Raw genomic sequence first — 21,554 nt, forward strand, 5'->3', positions numbered from 1 at the left:
GGTCGTAGGGCAGGTATATTTTTAACTGTTTGAGGAACCTCCACACAATTTTCCAGAGTGGCTGCACCAGTTCACATTCCCACCAACAGTGTATGAGGGTTCCCTTTTCTCCACATCCTCTCCAACATTTGTTGTTTCCTGCCTTGTTAATTTTCCCCATTCTCACTGGTGTGAGGTGGTATCTCATTGTGGTTTTGATTTGTATTTCCCTGATGGCAAGTGATGCAGAGCATTTTCTCATATGCATGTTGGTCATGTCTATGTCTTCCTCTGTGAGATTTCTGTTCATGTCTTTTGCCCATTTCATGATTGGATTGTTTGTTTCTTTGGTGTTGAGTTTAAGAAGTTCTTTATAGATCTTGGAAACTAGCCCTTTATCTGATATGTCATTTGCAAATATCTTCTCCCATTCTGTAGGTTGTCTTTGAGTTTTGTTGACTGTATCCTTTGCTGTGCAAAAGCTTCTTATCTTGATGAAGTCCCAATAGTTCATTTTTGCTTTTGTTTCTTTTGCCTTCGTGGATGTATCTTGCAAGAAGTTACTATGGCCGAGTTCAAAAAGGGTGTTGCCTGTGTTCTTCTCTAGGATTTTGATGGAATCTTGTCTCACATTTAGATCTTTCATCCATTTTGAGTTTATCTTTGTGTATGGTGAAAGAGAGTGGTCTAGTTTCATTCTTCTGCATGTGGATGTCCAATTTTCCCAGCACCATTTATTGAAGAGACTGTCTTTCTTCCAATGGATAGTCTTTCCTCCTTTATCGAATATTAGTTGCCCATAAAGTTCAGGGTCCACTTCTGGATTCTCTATTCTGTTCCACTGATCTATGTGTCTGTTTTTGTGCCAGTACCACACTGTCTTGATGACCACAGCTTTGTAGTACAACCTGAAATCTGGCATTGTGATGCCCCCAGATATGGTTTTCTTTTATAAAATTCCCCTGGCTATTCGGGGTCTTTTCTGATTCCACACAAATCTTAAAATAATTTGTTCTAACTCTCTGAAGAAAGTCCATGGTATTTTGATAGGGATTGCATTAAACGTGTATATTGCCCTGGGTAACATTGACATTTTCACAATATTAATTCTGCCAATCCATGAGCATGGAATATTTTTCCATCTCTTTGTGTCTTCCTCAATTTCTTTCAGAAGTGTTCTATAGTTTTGAGGGTATAGATCCTTTACATCTTTGGTTAGGTTTATTCCTAGGTATCTTATGCTTTTGGGTGCAATTGTAAATGGGATTGACTCCTTAATTTCTCTTTCTTCAGTCTCATTGTTAGTGTATAGAAATGCCACTGACTTCTGGGCATTGATTTTGTATCCTGCCACGCTACCGAATTGCTGTATGAGTTCTAGCAATCTTGGGGTGGAGGCTTTTGGGTTTTCTATGTAGAGTATCATGTCATCGGCGAAGAGGGAGAGTTTGACTTCTTCTTTGCCAATTTGAATGCCTTTAATGTCTTTTTGTTGTCTGATTGCTGAGGCTAGGACTTCCAGTACTATGTTGAACAGCAGTGGTGAGAGTGGACATCCCTGTCTTGTTCCTGATCTTAGGGGAAAGGCTCCCAGTGCTTCCCCATTGAGAATGATATTTGCTGTGGGCTTTTCATAGATGGCTTTTAAGATGTCGAGGAATGTTCCCTCTATCCCTACACTCTGAAGAGTTTTGATCAGGAATGGATGCTGTATTTTGTCAAATGCTTTTTCTGCATCTAATGAGAGGATCATATGGTTCTTGGTTTTTCTCTTGCTGATATGATGAATCACATTGATTGTTTTACGGGTGTTGAACCAGCCTTGTGTCCCAGGGATAAATCCTACTTGGTCATGGTGAATAATTTTTTTAATGTACTGTTGGATCCTATTGGCCAGTATCTTGTTGAGAATTTTTGCATCCATGTTCATCAGGGATATTGGTCTGTAATTCTCCTTTTTGGTGGGGTCTTTGTCTGGTTTTGGAATTAAGGTGATGCTGGCCTCATAGAACGAATTTGGAAGTACTCCATCTCTTTCTATCTTTCCAAACAGCTTTAGGAGAATAGGTATGATTTCTTCTTTAAATGTTTGATAGAATTCCCCTGGGAAGCCATCTGGCCCTGCACTCTTGTGTCTTGGGAGGTTTTTGATGACTGCTTCAATTTCCTCCCTGGTTATTGGCCTGTTCAGGTTTTCTATTTCTTCCTGTTCCAGTTTTGGTAGTTTGTGGCTTTCCAGGAATGCGTCCATTTCTTCTAGATTGCCTAATTTATTGGCGTATAGCTGTTCATAATATGTTTTTAAAATCGTTTGTATTTCCTTGGTGTTGGTAGTGATCTCTCCTTTCTCATTCATGATTTTATTAATTTGAGTCTTCTCTCTCTTCTTTTTAATAAGGCTGGCTAATGGTTTATCTATCTTATTAATTCTTTCAAAGAACCAACTCCTGGTTCTGTTGATCTGTTCCACAGTTCTTCTGGTCTCGATTTCGTTGAGTTCTGCTCGAATCTTTATTAACTCCCTTCTTCTCTTGGGTGTAGGATCTATTTGCTGTTTTTTCTCTAGCTCCTTTATGTGTAAGGTTAGCTTTTGTATTTGAGTTCTTTCCAGTTTTGGAATGGATGCTTGTATTGCGAGGTATTTCCCCCTTAGGACTGCTTTTGCTGCATCCCAAAGATTTTGAACGGTTGTATCTTCATTCTTATTAGTTTCCATGAATCTTTTAAATTCTTCCTTAATTTCCTGGTTGACCCTTTTATCTTTTAGCAGGATGGTCCTTAACCTCCACGTGTTTGAGGTCCTTCCAAACTTCTTGTTGTGATTTAGTTCTAATTTCAAGGCATTATGGTCTGAGAATATGCAGGGGACAATCCCAATCTTTTGGTATCGGTTCAGACCCGATTTGTGACCCAATATGTGGTCTATTCTGGAGAAAGTTCCATGTGCGCTTGAGAAGAATGTGTATTCAGTTGAGTTTGGATGTAAAGTTCTGTAGATATCTGTGAAATCCATCTGGTCCAGTGTATCATTTAAAGCTCTCGTTTCTTTGGAGATGTTGTGCTTAGAAGACCTATCGAGTATAGAAAGAGCTAGATTGAAGTCACCAAGTATAAGTGTATTATTATCTAAGTATTTCTTCACTTTGGTTAATAATTGATTTATATATTTGGCAGCTCCCACATTCGGGGCATATATATTGAGGATTGTTAAGTCCTCTTGTTGAATAGATCCTTTAAGTATGATATAGTGTCCCTCTTCAACTCTCACTACAGTCTTTGGGGTAAATTTTAGTTTATCTGATATAAGGATGGCTACCCCTGCTTTCTTTTGAGGACCATTCGAATGGTAAATGGTTCTCCAACCTTTTATTTTCAGGCTGTAGGTGTCCTTCTGTCTAAAATGAGTCTCTTGTAGACAGCAAATAGATGGGTCCTGCTTTTTTATCCAGTCTGAAACCCTGCGCCTTTTGATGGGGTCATTAAGCCCGTTCACATTCAGAGTTACTATTGAGAGATATGAGTTTAGTGCCATCATGTTATCTATTCAGTCCTTGTTTTTGTGGACTGTTCCACTGAACTTCTTCTTAAAGGGGAATTTTAAGAGTCCCCCTTAAAATTTCTTGCAGAGCTGGTTTGGAGGTCACATAATCTTTTAGTTGCTGCCTGTCTTGGAAGCTCTTTATCTCTCCTTCCATTTTGAATGAGAGCCTTGCTGGATAAAGTATTCTTGGTTGCATGTTCTTTTCATTTAGGACCCTGAATATATCCTGCCAGCCCTTTCTGGCCTGCCAGGTCTCTGTGGAGAGGTCTGCTGTTACTCTAATACTCCTCCCCATAAAAGTCAGGGATTTCTTGTCTCTTGCTGCTTTAAGGATCATCTCTTTATCTTTGGAATTTGCAAGCTTCACTATTAAATGTCGAGGTGTTGAACGGTTTTTATTGATTTTAGGGGGGGATCTCTCTATTTCCTGGATCTGAATGCCTGTTTCCCTTCCCAGATTAGGAAAGTTTTCAGCTAGAATTTGTTCAAATACATATTCTGGCCCTCTGGCCCTTTCGGCGCCCTCGGGAACCCCAATTAAACGTAGGTTTTTCTTTCTCAGGCTGTCGTTTATTTCCCTTAATCTATCCTCATGGTCTTTTAATTGTTTGTCTCTTTTTTCCTCAGTTTCCCTCTTTGCTATCAACTTGTCTTCTATGTCACTCGTTCTTCCACCTCGTTAACCCTCGTCGTTAGGACTTCTAGTTTGGATTGCATCTCATTCAATTGATTTTTAATTTCTGCCTGATTAGATCTAAATTCTGCAGTCATGAAGTCTCTTGAGTCCTTTATACTTTTTTCTAGAGCCACCAGTAGCTGTATAATAGTGCTTCTGAATTGGCTTTCTGACATTGAATTGTAATCCAGATTTTGTAACTCTGTGGGAGAGAGGACTGTTTCTGATTCTTTCTTTTGAGGTGAGGTTTTCCTTCTAGTCATTTTGCTCAGTGCAGAGTGCACTGCAAGGTTTTGAACACAGGAAGTGTTATGATCTGACTCGTATCTTAAAAGAACATTCTAGCTTCTATATTGAGAATAGACTATAGGAGGGGTAGTAAAAGTTGAAGCAGGGACAAGTCAGAAGGCTTTTTATAAGTGATAATGGCTTATTGGAGGAACAAAAACATCTATACATCAAACAATCAGAGATTTAAACAAGAACAATAAAATGACTACACAGAAATTAATATACAGTTTAAGTACTATGGTGAATGGGCAGTGGAGGGACTGCATGAAAATGGAATTACTATAGAGGAAGTTAAAGTTCAAGCTAGGTCTTACAAGATGAAAAGGTGAGATCTATCAAATGAGAATAAGAAGCCAAGCACTACCAACTCCACAGGATTCATGTGAAACTCATCCAAAAGCTTCAACTGAAGAGAATTACATAAAACAGGATGTAGCCTACAGAGGTGAGGAATTGTCACCTCTGCTCCTTGACCTGACTATCCCCTACTTCTCATGAGTAACCAAGAGAGGAGACCGGTAACTCTGTAATTTTATACAGCCAGGAATACACAAATTCCACTGAGAAATTAACCATCAACTAAAAAGATATGCATATATGGTAGTCTTTATGAGTTGCTCTATTCCCATGGGTAGGGAAGCCCTGTGTTGTTAACTAAAGCCCAGCAGTTCTGTAGCATTTGGGTCTGAGAGCCAAAGCTATACTAGTGGAAAATATTATCTACAGTCAGGTTTGGCCCTGTTGGAAAGGACCAATGTTTGATGACCAGCACCACAGAAGCTACTCCAATCCCCAAGCTAAAGGATTCCTCTTTCTTGTTCAGAATATCATCAATGCCATACACTACATACGGGTCTTTCCCTTTGTTCCTTCCACATCCCTGTAATACTCATATGACTCAGGAAACCTCTACAAATTCTTAAATAAGCTGTGAGGAGGGGTTTCCAATGCTGTTACCAAGCAATCAGTCACAGAGTATTTGATCTAGCAGGTACCTCAGATACCATGTAGTCTAGAGACTGACTCTGTTGAAGCACAAAGGTGACCAATAAACCTGACTGCTTTTATCCACTCATCTCCACTTCAATAGGCTCTGACAGGACTCTCCACACCCATAGTGTAACATAGCACAGAGTTTAAAAGCCACTCATCTACCCCACCATATATCCTCATTCATAGATGGTACTAGGGTCCAGAGAGAGGAAAAATGTCCAGTCACAAACCGAGTTCACAGTAGAGGTAGCTTAAACCCAGTTTTCCTAACTCTCTGCCCCAGGCCATTTCTGCTATAATGAAGCTACCTTGTTTCATCTAGGTTTGCATATTCACTTTTCTCAGATGACCATCATTTATACCTATGAGTCCTGGATGTGCCCACAACTCAGACATCATTTGAATTCTCTCATCACGTTTCAACTTGGATACCTTTTAAGGAACATTTCCATGCTGGGAAACCTCACCTGAGACATCAAGTTACTCTTTCTTTTTTTATGACTCACTATATCACCAGGCTCAAAACTCTGGAGTTTTTCTGCCTCCCCCTTATCCTTTATTCCTTCAGTTTTTCCTACTCTTATCATGTCATTCTGATTCTCAAACCCTATCTTAAATTATAATCCTCACACACATAATCTATCCCTCCTTCCTGTTTTACTTTTCGCCTTAGCATTTAATACCATCTAATATATGTTTTACTTACTTAATCATGTTTGTCAATCCCTCCTTCCAAATGATAAATGAATGAATGCATGCATTGATTATAGATCATTTAGCAGTGTGTTTGGCACATAGCATATGCCAAGCCCCTTCCTCCAATATTAAGGTCTTATGACTAGTAAACAGTGTTCTGAAGGTTAAATGACCACCTTATTAAAATATGTTGTTTCCAAGTATAAAGAACACTGTATTGCAGGGTGGGTTACCTGGGATCCATCATTCATTTATTCTTCCCTTCATTCATTCAATCAGTCAAGAAATATCTATAAGCATTCATTATGTGCCATGCCTTGTGCTACGTGCTAGGGACATAGTGGAGGTTAAAATTGGCATAGTTCTTGATCTTATGGCACTCATAATCTACCAAATGAGATAGACAAGTAAACAGATAATTACAATATAATATAATAACAGCTATATTAATAAGCAAGCCTGGAGTGCCATAGGAATTCAGTGAAGAAGTATCCTGAGTGTGGAAAGAGGTGAGGGGAAGGCTCCTAGAGAAAGAAATATCAGAATTAGGGGTTGAAAAATAAGCAGGGGTTTACCAAGTGAAGAGGAGTGGGGTAATAGAGTATGGCAGGCGGAGGAAATAGCATGTGCACAGACTGGAGACAGAATCTTCAAAGACCTGAAAAATTTCAAAGCTATTAAAGGATAGAATGCAAGGAATGCATTTCTTCCAAGAATGGGTAGAAAGAAAGAGATAATGGACAGCTAAATGATAAAGAGTATACAGCACTATGTAGGCCAGATTCAAGAGCTTGTTCTTTATCTTAAGAGCAATTAGAAAGGGTTTTATAGAAAATGGTTTTAGAAAGACCATTCTGATTCCTATCTGGAAAATGAACTGAAGGGCTTGAGCTGTAGTGGTGACAAAGACAATGGAGAGAAAATGGACTGATCAAGGATGAGGTAAAGAAGAAAATAATTCAGGCTTGGCAGTTGACTGGAAATAGAAAGGAGTCAAGGATGCTACCCAAGATTTTTCAATTCTCAGCCTGGCACTATCACTTAATAACTATTGGCTCTCGGTTATCACTTCAGTCTTCTGAGCCTCAGTCTCTTTGTGTGTTAGATGAATATAGTAAGTCCTGCTGTACTTGCCTCCACCTTATTAAGGAGACTCGAATGAAGTAATGGCTGTGAATACTCTTTCCAGGCTACAAAGAGCTTTGAAACAGGAGGCCTGAGGATAACTTATGGGTTTAGGCTCACTGCAAATGCAAGTATATGATCAACAGGTAGTAAAATTCCTAGTCCAATTACTTTCCCAGATTTTCTTTCTTTTTGTTTTGTTTTATTTAAAATGCCTCATACAAGAGCTCTTATTTTAAAAAAGTTATTTTACTCTACTCTCAGGAGGATATGAGCCCTGAGGTCTCACAGCATTGCTGGGCTGCTGCCAAAGCAACCATACTATTATGCAGGCCTTCTCATGAGCAATACAGTGTTGTTCATCTGGCTAGTGGCTACCATACTAGACAGCACATGTCTAGGTCTCAATAAGCCAGTATGTCAAATATAAGAGTGCCAGAGCACAGGTAGAACCAAAGTGACTTCTGATGCCAGGGCAGAGACTGTTTTCTGTATTCTCTGATACCTCCTTCCAGGTATGCAGCCCAAGTACGACTCTCACCCAAAGGGAAAAAGAGGATTGGAGAAACCAAAGCTAGGCCAAGGCCCTGACAATCCATGCAGCCAATGAAGGCAGTTTTTGGATAGAATTAGCACCAGTCCAAGACATAATGGTAAGAGGCAATAAAATTTGTCTTGGGCACCCTCCTTCTTCTTGGCACCTTATGTGTCACTCCTAACCCCAACATCTTATATCCCATTATCACAAGACTTTGCTTCCAGTTGGCTGTCAACATCTTGAGAAGGTTTTAGGGTATACCCACTTGCATATTAGGTTATGCTACTGCTTATACCACCATTTTTCCTTTTGTCCCATCACTGTCTAAAGTCTTGGGGACTTTCCCATACCTTGCCATTTTACCAACATCATAGGACAAGGGGAAAGGAAATAAGAGCAGTTAGTTTAGTTCCCTCAGTCCGAGGGAGGTAATACTCTTACCATCCCTTCATTTCCCCTCACACATTCATCAATGTCCCCTACACCTTGTTCTTACTCCATATATGTGAGCAGCAGGTATTCATAGTTCCACTTTAAATGGAAGAAGTTGAGGTCTCTTGCCTCCCAGCCCACTACATTCTCTATCCAGGGGAATATGCTTCCTCATCAGGAGATGAATTCTTCCTGTTGGAAGCCAGTCAAAGAAATGCAACAAGTTGCAAGCAGGGATCCACCCAACAGGGACCTGTTCCATGAACCCTTCTACCTCACCCCCAACCCCAACCCCAGAGACCCAATTTCAGGCCTGAAAAATGCAAGCACTGGCCATGTACTGGTTATGTACTGGGGGGAAGGGGTACATAACCCTGGTCCCCTCTTTCTCTTCCCCTCCAGATCCCTGGAGCTTGAGCCTTGGAAAAGCCATGCATTACAGGGAGGGGGCCACCCCATGACAGCTGCAAGCTGACTATTCCAGAGAACATTGAGATGGCAGGAATATTTTCCAGTTGAAATCAACACAATTCCCTTTGCATTTGAGTCTCCGGAACATTCATGATGAAAATCTGGACAGCATGACATGGTATGAACTCTGAAAGTAAGGCTAATGCTACTCTGGTTGGTGTTGCCTTTGGCTCATACTGAAGACCCAGTCAGAGTCCTGGAAAGGTCTATCCAAAGCAGCTTCAGCTGAAGACCCTGTGCCATCTATATTTTAAAGGCTCTGTCACTATGTGTAGTGGTGATTTGATCTCTCAATGATTGGCTTTTTGTAGTGTCTAAGGAAGATCTGGATTTATGAGCCTCACCACTTGAGTTAGCCCACAGAAGGGCAGTCCCTAGTTTGCATCTTTGTTCCAGCTGCCAGGGCTAAAAGAGAGAATGGCAAAAAGGAAACATGGCAGGTTTCAGGCAAAGGTGATGTATTTTCATGCAGAGTATCACTAGCATCAGACAGACAGGGGGTACAGGGCTATGAGTCTACTGAGGCCTGTCAATACATTCAAGGGAAGCAGTATGGTTTTGAGGGAGGGGCCCTGGACAAGAAATGAAGAGAAATTTGGTTTCTTGGTCTTCTGTTCCTTCTCTGCCCCATGCTGGGCCTTGTCTGAGATCTGAGAGAGCTTTTAGTACACTCATAAAAATGACCACCACAGCCCCAACAATGCAAGTGAGAGCATAGAATGTTGCCTATAAGGCAGAATAAGTAAGCTATACTACTCATTGGCTGAATGACAAGCTACTTTCCCCTCTCTGGTCTTCAACTTCATCCCATTAAATTATAATAAGACTGCCCACCTTACAAGGCCTAATAAGAATGAACTGAGATAATGGGTATGAATGAACTTTAGAGGCTACACACTATGAAGCTTGTAGCCAGGGTCTCTGGAAGGGATTGTGTGATGCAACTGGCATAGTAACATGTATAAGTAATTTCCCTGAGCCTGGGACTTTGTGAAAGGAACAGTTAAATACCCCCTAAACTCTGGGCCCCTGGCTCATAATACATAGAAATCTGGGTGCAAAATGAAACCAGAGAGCAGAGAGCAGCACTGAGCTTTAGCAAGGGCTGGTCTTAGTGCAGTCCAGGAAAGAGATCTCCACAGTGTTATGTTCCAGGGCCAGGAATCCTGAGGCTTCCAAATATCCCTGTCACTAGTGGTTGAAATCCCAGGAGAAAAACTATGGTCTTGTAGTTATATTGTTTCTTCTGTTAAAAATACAAATGTACTCATGGCATGGAAGAGGGGGTAGGTCTATGGCATTTCCAACCTACATTTCGGTCTACTTCTTAGTTGTTTTGCTCCCTCCAAATGCTCTCCCACTCCAATCCACCAGTTAGACCTAGATTAAACCATTTAGGAGTAACCTTCCTAAATTGCAAATGATGCTATACCACGGTTCCAGAAGGTTTAGCAGTGTCCCATTACCTACAAGAGAAAATTCAAAAGCTTCAGCTTGGCATTCCAAGTTCTTGATAGTTGTATCTTAGCGTCCTTCTAGCTGTACTTCAAACACATGCTTTTTAAACTTTATTTTGGTCAAACTTCTCCATTCCAGAAGCCCCTGAGCAAATACAGAATACAGAGGAAACACCCCAAACTAGAAGTCAGGAACACTGCGTTCCAGTCCCATTAACTTTTTGGATGACCTTGTAGAAGTCATCTGTTCAATCAGGATGTATGGAATATTGAGATCACCTGAAAGTGTGTTAAAATAAGTTTATCACTAAAGTATAAATGTTTGTGAATGACTTAATTTTTATATTCTAGAACAGAGTCTAGGTCCCTCCATATACTGTGATTCATATTCACATTTTTCCAATATGTTTTCCAGAATGGGAAGAAAATGACTGGTGTTACAGCTAACACCCAGGAAATCACCCAGAACCCTGGACAAATATAAGGATCTTTCTAGTCTTTTTTTTTTTTTTAAAGATTTTATTTATTTATTCATGATAGTCACAGAGAGAGAGAGAGAGAGAGAGGCAGAGACACAGGCAGAGGGAGAAGCAGGCTCCATGCACCGGGAGCCCGACGTGGGATTCGATCCCGGGGCCTCCAGGATCGCGCCCTGGGCCAAAGGCAGGCGCTAAACCGCTGCGCCACCCAGGGATCCCGGATCTTTCTAGTCTTAATGCTATAACAAGCTGAAGTCATATGCTTTTTAAATTTGTGCCTCTCCTTTACATTCATACCTTATAATGTCCTCCCACCTTTCTGGAAAGTGTTTAAATCTTCTCCATCCTTCAAGACCTTACTACCACTAATACGACGAGTTGTTTCCAAAGCCACAACCCCCCAGCCCGCAGTGAGCTCACTCTCTCTCTCTCTCTCCCTCCCTCTCTCTCTCTCTCTCTCTCTCTCTCTCACACACACACACACACACACACACACACGCACATGCACACATATACACACATACCAATCTTTAATAGTAGCTATGCCTATTCTTTGGATCTTCAAAATAGTTGTCCTAGGATTTCTTCTCTATTAACCATCTGGAACAGATTACCTTACCTAATTTACCTACTCTTGTAAGTATATACGCCCTGGAGGGCATATCTCTGTCTTATAGGCCTTGAGAGAAACTCCAGAGGGGTGGGGTAGCAAGTTCCTGACTTAGAGAATGAACCTGGCTGCCAAAGTATGGCTTAAAGTCAGCAGGAGTATCATTGTTATCACCATCATTATCATTGTCATTATCATCATTCCTGTGTAAGGCACAGTTTAAAATGTATTTTTACATCCATTATCTCATGTAATCAGAGGATCAAAGCTGGAAAGGCCATAGATTATTCTAGTCCAATGGTTCTCTTGCCTGGAAGTCTTGTTATTTTTTTTAAATAAATTTATTTTTTATTGGTGTTCAATTTGCCAACATATAGAATAACACCCAGTGCTCATCCCACCAAGTGCCCCCCTCAGTGCCCGTCACCCAGTCACCTCTACCCCCTGCCCACCTCCCCTTCCACCACCCCTAGTTCGTTTCCCAGAGTTAGGAGTCTTTATGTTCTGTCTCCCTTTCTGATATTTCCCACTCATTTTTCTCCTTTCCCCTTTATTCCCTTTCACTATTTTTTATATTCCCCAAATGAATGAGACCATATAATGTTTGTCCTTCTCCGATTGACTTATTTCACTCAGCATAATACCCTCCAGTTCCATCCACGTCGAAGCAAATGGTGGGTATTTGTCGTTTCTAATGGCTGAGTAATATTCCATTGTATACATAAACCACATCTTCTTTATCCATTCATCTTTTGATGGACACTGAGGCTCCTTCCACAGTTTGGCTATTGTGGCCATTGCTGCTATAAACATCGGGGTGCAGGTGTCCTGGAAGTGTTGTTAAAACATGCATTTCTGAGCCCCAATTCCAGAGTATCTGATTAACTATGTCTGGGATGAAGCTTTAAAAATGGAATTTCTAAAAAAAAAAAAAAATGGAATTTCTAAAAAATTTCCCAAGTGATATTCCTGCTCTAGTCTGGGGATAATCACTGATCTGATCCAATGCTACCACTTTACAAATGATAGCAGAAGAGACTTATCCAAGGTTACCTCACAAGTCAGTAACCAAGCTGTGGCTCCTGACTCCTAAGCCATAACTCCTTACAACCACAGCTATACCTTCTATCCTTCTTTTCTCATTCCCAAGGGAGCAGTGAAGATGAATTAAATGCTGTCTGGAAAAGCCCTTTGGATTCTGCAAAGCTAAGATTCTCATAACCAGGTAGCAATGTAATTGCTCTGCAGAGACATCTGATTCCAATTAGGTCTCTCCTCCTCTCTGCCTGGACTCATGTTTGAATGATCCCCTTTGCCCCCCACCCCAGCTGTGTCTGCAACAAATAGCCACACTTTCTAGGCCAGAGCCTCCTTGGGCTACTGTTACTAGCTGTGCCTTCTCTGAGGCTGTGTGCACACAGAATGGGCCAGCTGAGCCATGGGGACTGTGAAAGAGGGGAGCTGGTTTGCTTCAAGCAGCGTTCTGAATAAGCTTAAGGCTCACGTTCCACCATGATTTATACCTTCTACCACCCTCCCTAGGCCCAGTTAAGGGCATTCTGTATATTGCAGGCTGTACATAGGTCCTAGGAGGAGGGGGAGGAAGAGAAGGAGGAGCAGGAAGGAAGAGGACAGAGGGACAAGGAGGGAGAGGGAGGAAGAAGAGAAGGCAGAGACCATAGTGACCACAACACCTAAAATACTATCTGACCCTTTACAGAAAAACGTTGCTGACCTCTGAACTTTATATGATACTAAGGGAAACTCAAACTACAGGATGTCAGAATTGAAAGGGCCTTGATAGCTCAGTTAGTTGAGGATCAGTCTGTATTTCTTGTTATTCCTGGATCCTAGAAGTAGCTCAAGGTATGTTCTGAGATGACTAGAGCCTCTAGCCCCTATCCAACCTGCTTTTTCAATCAGAGAAGCTAAAATATCATTTTTTTCCATTTTTTAGAGAAACAGAGTACATACAAGTGGGGAGGGAGGGGCAGAGGGAGAGGGAGAAAGAGAATCTCAAGCAGACTCCATGCTGAGCATGGAGCCCAAGGCAGGGGGTGGAGTGGGGGGGGGGCCTCAATCCCACAACACTGAGATCATGACCTGAGCTAAAATCAAGAGTTGAATGCATAACCAACTGAGCCATCCAGGCATCCCTACACTGATTTCATTTTTAAAATGAGATTCTCTTCTTTTAAAAATATTGAAAATCACTGGCATAAACCAAAGTCCCTCATTTTACACATGTGAAAACAGAACCAGAGAAGGAAAGGGTCATATTCAAAGGGACATATTCACATAACAACTCAGAGCCAGAGCCAGAAGAGAAACCTAGGTGTGCTTGATTCCCCAGGTCAATAATCTTTACACATCAACATCCCACAAATAAAGCAGAACATAACTATAACCTTGGCAATTATCATTTACATAGGATTTGTCACTTTACAAAATGCCTTCACATGCTTGTCACTCCAACAGATAACATTTTAGCAGGACTTTGTTGATTCCATTAGTAGAAGTGATAAACCATTCTAGAATATCACATCATCCCTTTCAACTCTCTCATTATACAGGTGAGAAAACCGAGGTCCAGAACATGTGGATGACTTACCTCAGGCATACAATGAATGAGTGGACTCACTTTTTCTACTGCAACACACTTAGCAACCCAATTATACCAATCTGGGTAAAAGAACAAAGCTGCCTCCTCCCAGGAGATGAGTTTCCACAGCTTCCCAGCTCATTAATAAACTGTGGCCTGAGAACTTTCATGGAACCTCTTTTCTCCTTGCACCTAGTCCCTAAATCATCTCAATTCTGATGTCTTAAAATGGTATCTGTTTGCTGACAACTCTCAAATTATATCTCCAGCCAAAAGTGTTTCTCAAATTCCAGACTTAGATATCCAATTGCCTATTCAACATATCCACTTCAGAATAAACCTCTGAGAATCAACTTGTCCAGAACTAAACTCATCTCCCCCATCTTCCAAAAAGAGCACCTGCCCCACCCACAGTGAAGAAGTACCAATGGCTTAGAGACCACTTGAACCAACCCAAAGAATAAAAGGCATTAGAAAGTATAGTTATGAATGAGACACTGACTGTATGGTATAAGCCATGTTTGTGAAGAGGAAGAAGCTGGACTTTAACTCTTTTTTTCCCACAAGAGCATTCTGGGAGTACACAAAAACAATCTCAAACAGCATGAAATTCAAAGCAAAAGCAAATGCAAAAGTGGTTTGTGAGATGTTTTGCTCCTTTGAAAGTTACTATGAGAGGTAGTGGGAAAATGGAGGTAAGGTAACTCAGAGATTGATTATCTCTGTTTATGACTAGAAGAGGGTGGGCTAGTCATATGGAGGTAAAAGGAAAGACAGTGTGAACAAGAAGCAATTAGAAGGAAGTAAAGTGGGAGATAACTATACCCTGAACCCCTCTACCTCTTGAGGCTCAGGCCCAAAGAAATCTCCAAAATTCCCAAATGTGGTCTAAGGAGACAACTGTATCTTCCCCTGCTCTCAAAGCTCTGAACTTCCTGTCTTCATACTGGCCAGCTGCAAATACCCTTGCTCATGATGCAACTGAACTCTATTTGTAACAGACTCCTGCTGAACTCTTAGACTTTTTAGCACTGCCCTGTACAGGACATAACTAGCTCAATTAGGCAGTAAGTACTGGACTTTAAGTCAGAAGATGTGGGTTTGAGGCCCAGATCCTCACTAACCATCTATGAGAACTTACCCAACTCCAAACTTGGGCTTTGGTTATATCATTAAAAATAAAAGGACTACACTCAAAGAAATAGATTTTTATCCAAGCCTGTAGAAAGCCTCCAGGGTATTAGTTCCCACTATATTTTTATACTACTTTTAGTTAACCCCGTTCAGATCTCTGTATTCCACTCCAGCAAATATACAAAAAAGTGAAGCTCCTGTACAAACTACTAGCTGTGTGCCCCCTCTCAATAAGGTTTAGATATAGAAACTTATTAGTTAACCCTCACCCATTTCTAGATGGGGATACAAGAAACTAAGGGCCAACAAAGAAATGTAATTTTTCTAAAGTCACATAGGGAGTTAGTGGCAACCAACAGTGCTGCCCAGACTTGAAAGGGAACCTCTGTGAGTGAAGGGTGGTTGATGGGAGCTCTCATAAGAAAAGATCAAAGGGGCAACTGGGACATGATAAGGCCATGAAGTAACCTGGAATTAGCCCTGCAATGGCACTTCAGGAATCCTTCTACCTCCAGTTCTACCTCTGCCACTAACTAGCTGTGTGCTTGTGGGTGGGTCCTTTCAACCTTTTAGATTTCAGATTCCTTATCAGTAAAATAAATGAGTTGGAGTAGACATTCTCTAAAGATCTATGTCCCACTGTTGATACTCTGAGATATTCTGAGCTGAACTCCTTTCTTTGATTTTGAGCTCCTGATGTGATTATTCCCAAGGAAACTTATAGCAGGATATGAAGATAATAAGGCCCTGATATATAGCCACCTGGAGGTGTCTCTAGGTATCATCTTCTCCTTATCACATATTTTCCTGGTGGTCTTATTCTGAACCTTAAAGATTCAGCTTTAAGCATCAGCTCATCTGCAAGGTCTTCTCTGACCCCCCCCCAAAGCAAAACTAATAAAAGCTCCTTTGGGGCCATTACTATGCTTTGTATAAATGCCTCCATTAGAGCATTGATCTTTCTAAGGTAACCTTTCATTTATGAAATTAATGAAATGGCTATAAATATGGTAAAGAATAAATTTGAGGGAATAGGAGGTCAAAGCTGGAGTTGTGTTAGAGGATTTAAAAGCTAAGCAGAGGCCTGAGCCAGATGAGGGTACAATGGTGAGCCAGTAGTGAGAGTAATTTTGTGCAAGGCACATGATGAAATAGGTATCCATTAAGGTGAGAATAAAAGTTTAGAAGTGGGAATGATCCTGGAGTCCAAGTGTCTGCCTGTATGCTGAGGGGGTTGGAAAATAATGAGAATCCAAGCCTGACTTTTTGTGGCCCACACTAAACTACTGGCCAATTTCATGATGCAAAGATCTCTTTCTTTTATGCTAGATGGACCCAAGTAAAGTCCTCTAAACCATGGCAAGTGGCTTTTAAAAAGGATTTTATTTATTTATTCATGAGAGGCACAGAAAGAGAGAGAGAGAGAGAGAGAGAGAGAGAAACACAGGCAGAGGGAGAAGCAGGCTTCCTGCAGGGAGCCTGATGCAGGACTTGATCCTGGGACCCTGGATCACACCCTGAGCTGAAGGCAGACGTTCAACCACTGAACCACCCAGGCATCCCTTGTGACAAGTGGTTTTTAAAGGGTCTCAAAACATCTTCATATAGGAGCATGAAGACCAGGCTGGACAAGGAAATTGGGGGTAGGGATAGGACTAGTATCATATGACAGTGGGGTCTATATCCCATTTTGCTTTGGGACCTTTTAGGAGGTAAGAAGGAATGAGAGCAGATGGGTCCAAGCCTCAACCCACATTATGCTGTGATCTACCTTAGGAGTCAGATGGCCCTTACATATACACATACCCCTGGCAGCCCATATAGCTTTCACACAGCAGGGGAAAACCAACCTTACCAGCAGCCTGTGCAAGGTCAAGCAGCTGAGAAGCCCCTGAAGAGAAGATTCAGAAAGTACAAGAGGATTCAGGGAATGCCCAGGCACAGTGACCAGAAAAAGTTTTGGACTCCTGCTTCAGGTGGGCTTGACCTAGTACTGCCAAACAAGGCAGAAAAAGGCCTAGTTTGGTTTTGGCCTGACTTCAGAGGGGGCAATAAGTGCCCACAAACAGCCTGCTATGGAAAAAAACTTTTCCCTCTGGAAAACCATGGCCTTTAGCACATTCCCCAGAATGACATCAACCAGGAAACAGTGCCAAAAATGTGACTTTCACGTTTCTGAAGCAACAGACAATTTCCTCTCCCTACTTGCCTTTTTTTCTTATATGTATAAATAAGGGAACCAGTCAATCGTTCAAAAAATATGAACATCTTAAGCACTTCCAGGCTTTGCAAGTAGTAATTATTATTAGAAGCAAGTGACCATGCCGCTTAGAAATGTTATTTCACGTATCCCTTTTCTAGTTCCTTACAGGAGATTTATATATGCAGCCATGCTGAACTGAAATAATAAAAGTTGACACAATGACCACACCAAAATGGATTTTTTCCCTATTTGATTTATTTCACCAACCTTGCACATGAATGTTCCATTTGGTCTGCCCAAAGACTCTTAAGCCTGAGGGCAAGGGACTGGAGGTCATCCAGCCCATGGTGGCTGAGAACAGAATCAACCAAGGCAAGGGAAGGAGGACAGAAACATCAGGGAAGCCCAGTTTTCTGATAGCCCACTTTTGTTCAGACTTACCCAGAGGTCGTCCTAAAGTCTAACAATGAGAGAAAAGCAATCAATATTCATTGTTCAGTATTTTCCACAACCTCTATTCCCTCATTCTCTTTACTCAATCTGCCTTTCTTTTTGAGCCATAGCACTTATCTGAACTCTGGAAATGATGTATGACTTACTCCTTCAATAACTGGACTGTTCTCTTTGTTTCCTCTCCACCAACCACTTGCCTCAACAGCCTTCCTAGTATAATGGGGCCTTAGAGACCCCACTCAGCTGCATAGCTCATGGGCAACAGCCCTTCACTGTGAGCTTTATAGCTGGAGCAATAAAGAGAACTAAAGTCCAAAAATGTTTCTACCCACTCAGGTGAGGAGGGTTTTCTGATTTACCTAGAATAGAATAGGCTACTTATTGGTCCATACCTTATGTGAATAGCCTTCTATGCTGCTAAAATGATTTTGCCCTCCAGCTGCTAGTTATGTTTAGTTATCTAGCTGAGGGACAGCTTCCTCATTCCAGGAGGTGGCAACATAGATGCCAAAATAGAAGTCTCTATGGTAGAAGATTGAAGTGAACAGTCAGAAAGCCAAGAAATGCCAGCTAAGTGCTTACTTAAATGATTTATTCAAAGCCAAAAACGTGAAATTAAGCTGGGGCCAGTTCTTCAGAGTCCTGGGATTCAAGAGACAACCTACAAGACAATATATTTTCTACAGAACTTTGATGAGGATATTATCCATGTTAAAGAAGTATAAGGTGATCTTTCCAAAATTATATGAGAAATGTTGCAAGTCCTTGGGCCTTACTGGCATACTATCTCTAATATGTGTTGACTTTGTCTGGAGCCCATCAAAATAACCCATGGGGAAATAGCAGGTACAAAACCCTCAAATATGCCCTGATCCAATTTGCATTTTACAGATTTAGTTAAGGGTTGGAATTGTCATGAGTGTTCTGGGCTTAGTTCCTTAGAATAAATCAAGCAGTATATATCAAAGATTAAGTGCATGAATTTCATAGTCACAAACCTGGGCACAAGCTTCTTCAATGTATGACACAGTATAAGGTGCTTAACCTCTCTCTATACCCAAGTTTCCTAATTTGTATTATGGAAATAATGGTTTACCAACTTAATAAATTTGTTGTAAGGGTTAATAAAACTACACACACACACACACACACACATACACACACACACACATTTCATGCAGTGTTTGGCACATGGTAAGCAACCAGTAAATGGTAACTATAATTATCATCTAGATGATTATCTCTTTATTAGATCATAAAATATATAGTTTAAGTCACAGACACATATGTAGAACATTATAGATACCAGATGTCATGAATCTATGTCCACAGTGGCTGTATCTGATTTAGCATGCTATCTTACAAGCCTGCAAACAACACTGCTACCCCCAAAGAACCAGGTTTGTAAAACTAGAAGTAGTAAAAAATGGGTCAAGCAAGTCAAAGACACAGATTACACTGCACATCTAGTAGTCATTATAGAGCAGAACTTCCCTATTCTTAGGATGAAAATTGCAGTTGCCTAGGTAATGGAAGTAGAAGAATAAAAGGAAACTTAGCAAAGGATAAATGCAAAGAAGTGCTAACAGATTTGGCCATGGTCTCTCTTTTTTTCCATCCTATGTTGTGCCTTTTATTCCTATGGTTTATTCATTCCATACTGAAAGCCGGTATCTCCCACTTTCTTTCACCCATTTTCCCCAGGCACCCACCAGCCTCCCTTCTGGCATCCATCAATTTTTCTCTTTCATAGATCTGATTCCGCTTCCTGTTTATTCATTTGTGTGGGTTTTTTTAGATTCCACTTATGAGTAAAATCATATGGTATTTGTCTTTCTCAGTCTGACTTATTTCACTTAGCATAATACCTTCTAGGTCCATCTACGTGTGTCAGATAGCATGATCTCAACCTGTTTTGTTGCTGACTACCATATCTTCTTTATCCATTCATCTATTTTTAAATGAGTGCTTTTGCTTTCTTTGAGTGAATATCCAATAGTGGAATTATCAGATCATATGGTAGTTTTATTTTAATTTTTTGAGGAACCTTCATATTGTTTTCCACAGTCATTGTATCAATGGACATTTCCACCAACCGTATATGAGGGTTCCTTTTTCTCCACTTCCTCACCAACACCTGTTATTTCTTCTTCTTTTTACTTTAGCCATTCTAACAGTTGTAAAGTAATATTTCCTTATGGTTTTGATTTGCATTTCCCTGATGATTAGTGATCTTGAACATCTTTTCATGTCTGTTGGTTATCTGTATATCTTCTTGGGGAAAATATTCAGGTACTCTGCCCATTTTCTAATCAAATTGTTTTGTTGAGTTGTATAAGTTCTTTATATATTTTTATAATAATTCCTTTTTAGATATACCATTTGAAAATATCTTCACTCATTTGGTAGGTTTCCTTTTTGTTTTGTTGATGGTTCCTTTGCTGCACAGAACTTTTGTATTTTGATGTATTCCCAGTAGTTTATTTTTGCTTTTGTTCCCCTTGTCTGAGAAGATATATCTAGAATTTTTTTATTTTTTTACTTTAAATTCAATTTGCCAACATATAGTATAATACCCAGTGTTCATCCCATCAAGTGCCCTCCTCCATGCCTATCACTCAGTTACCCCACCCCCCAACCACCTCCCCTTCCACAACCCTTTGTTTGTTTCCCAGAGTTAGTAGTTTTTCATGGTTTTTCTCCCTCCTTAATTTTTCCCACTCAGTTCCCCTCCTTTTCCTTATAATCCCTTTTACTATTTCTTATATTCCATGTATGAGTGAAACCATATGATGATTGCCCTTCTCTGATTGATTTATCTCACTCAGCATAATACCCTCCAGTTCCATTCATGTCAAAACAAATGGTGGGTATTCGTCTCTTCTAATAGCTGAGTAATATTCCATTGTATGTATATACCACATCTTCTTCATCCATTCATCTGTTGAAGGGCATCGTGGCTTCTTCCACAGTTTGGTTATTGTGGACATTGCTGCTATGAACATTGGGGTGCAGGTGTCCCAGTGTTTAACTACATCAGTATCTTTGAGGTAAGAAAAATTTTACTACTGCTGATGTCAGAGAAATTACTGCTTATGTTCTCTTCCAGGACTTTTATGTTTTCAAGTCTCACATTGAGGTTTTTAATCCATTTTGAGTTTATGTTTGTATATAGTGTTAGAAAGTGGTCCAGTTTCATTCTTTTGCATGTAGATGACCAGTTTTCCCAACACCATTTGTTAAAGAAACTACCTTTTGGGGATCCCTGGGTGGCGCAGCGGTTTGGCGCCTGCCTTTGGCCCAGGGCGCGATCCTGGAGACCCGGGATCGAATCCCACGTCGGGCTCCCGGTGCATGGAGCCTGTTTCTCTCTCTACCTGTGTCTCTGCCTCTCTCTCTCTGTGTGTGACTATCATAAGTAAATAAAAAATTAAAAAAAAAAGAAACTACCTTTTCCCATTGCATATGCTTGCCTCCTTTTTTGGAGATTAACCATATAATTGTGCATTTATTTCTAGGCTTTCTGCTCTGTTTCACTGTTATATGTGTCTATTTTTGTGCTAGTATCATACTGTTTTGATTATTACAGATTTGGAGTATATCTTAAAATATAGAATTGTGATACCTCCACATATTTGTTTTTCTTCTTCAAGATTGATTTGGCTATTTGAGGTCTTTTAGTTCCATCAAATTTTAATATTTGTTCTAGTTTTGTGAAAAATGCTGTTGGCATTTTGGCGGGGATTTCTTTTTCTATTTTTTTTTCATCCAACAAGAAGCCATAACTTTATTAATGATAGAAATAGTACAAATTTCAAACCAAGCTTCAGTTATTCTTTTGAAACATGAGAAGACAGTTCTCATTTTCATATGG

The 21,554-nt window shown here is 40.5% G+C and overlaps 1 long non-coding RNA gene across 2 annotated transcripts in view; it reads left to right on the forward strand.

The window, feature by feature from the left end:
* LOC102152458 overlaps positions 1-14,508 on the forward strand; it is a 29,696-nt gene extending 15,188 nt beyond the window's left edge. Inside the window, exons 2-4 of one of the 2 annotated variants that reach the window (XR_005386370.1) lie at positions 7,817-7,954; positions 8,674-8,860; positions 13,862-14,508. This is a non-coding gene — a long non-coding RNA (uncharacterized LOC102152458). The remainder of the gene's footprint in view (positions 1-7,816; positions 7,955-8,673; positions 8,861-13,861) is intronic. The other variant, XR_005386369.1, reaches the window with a different exon arrangement.
* The last annotated feature ends 7,046 nt before the right edge of the window (positions 14,509-21,554 follow it).

This window comes from Canis lupus, chromosome X, assembly GCF_011100685.1.
Source record: "Canis lupus familiaris isolate Mischka breed German Shepherd chromosome X, alternate assembly UU_Cfam_GSD_1.0, whole genome shotgun sequence".
Lineage (NCBI taxonomy): Eukaryota > Metazoa > Chordata > Mammalia > Carnivora > Canidae > Canis > Canis lupus.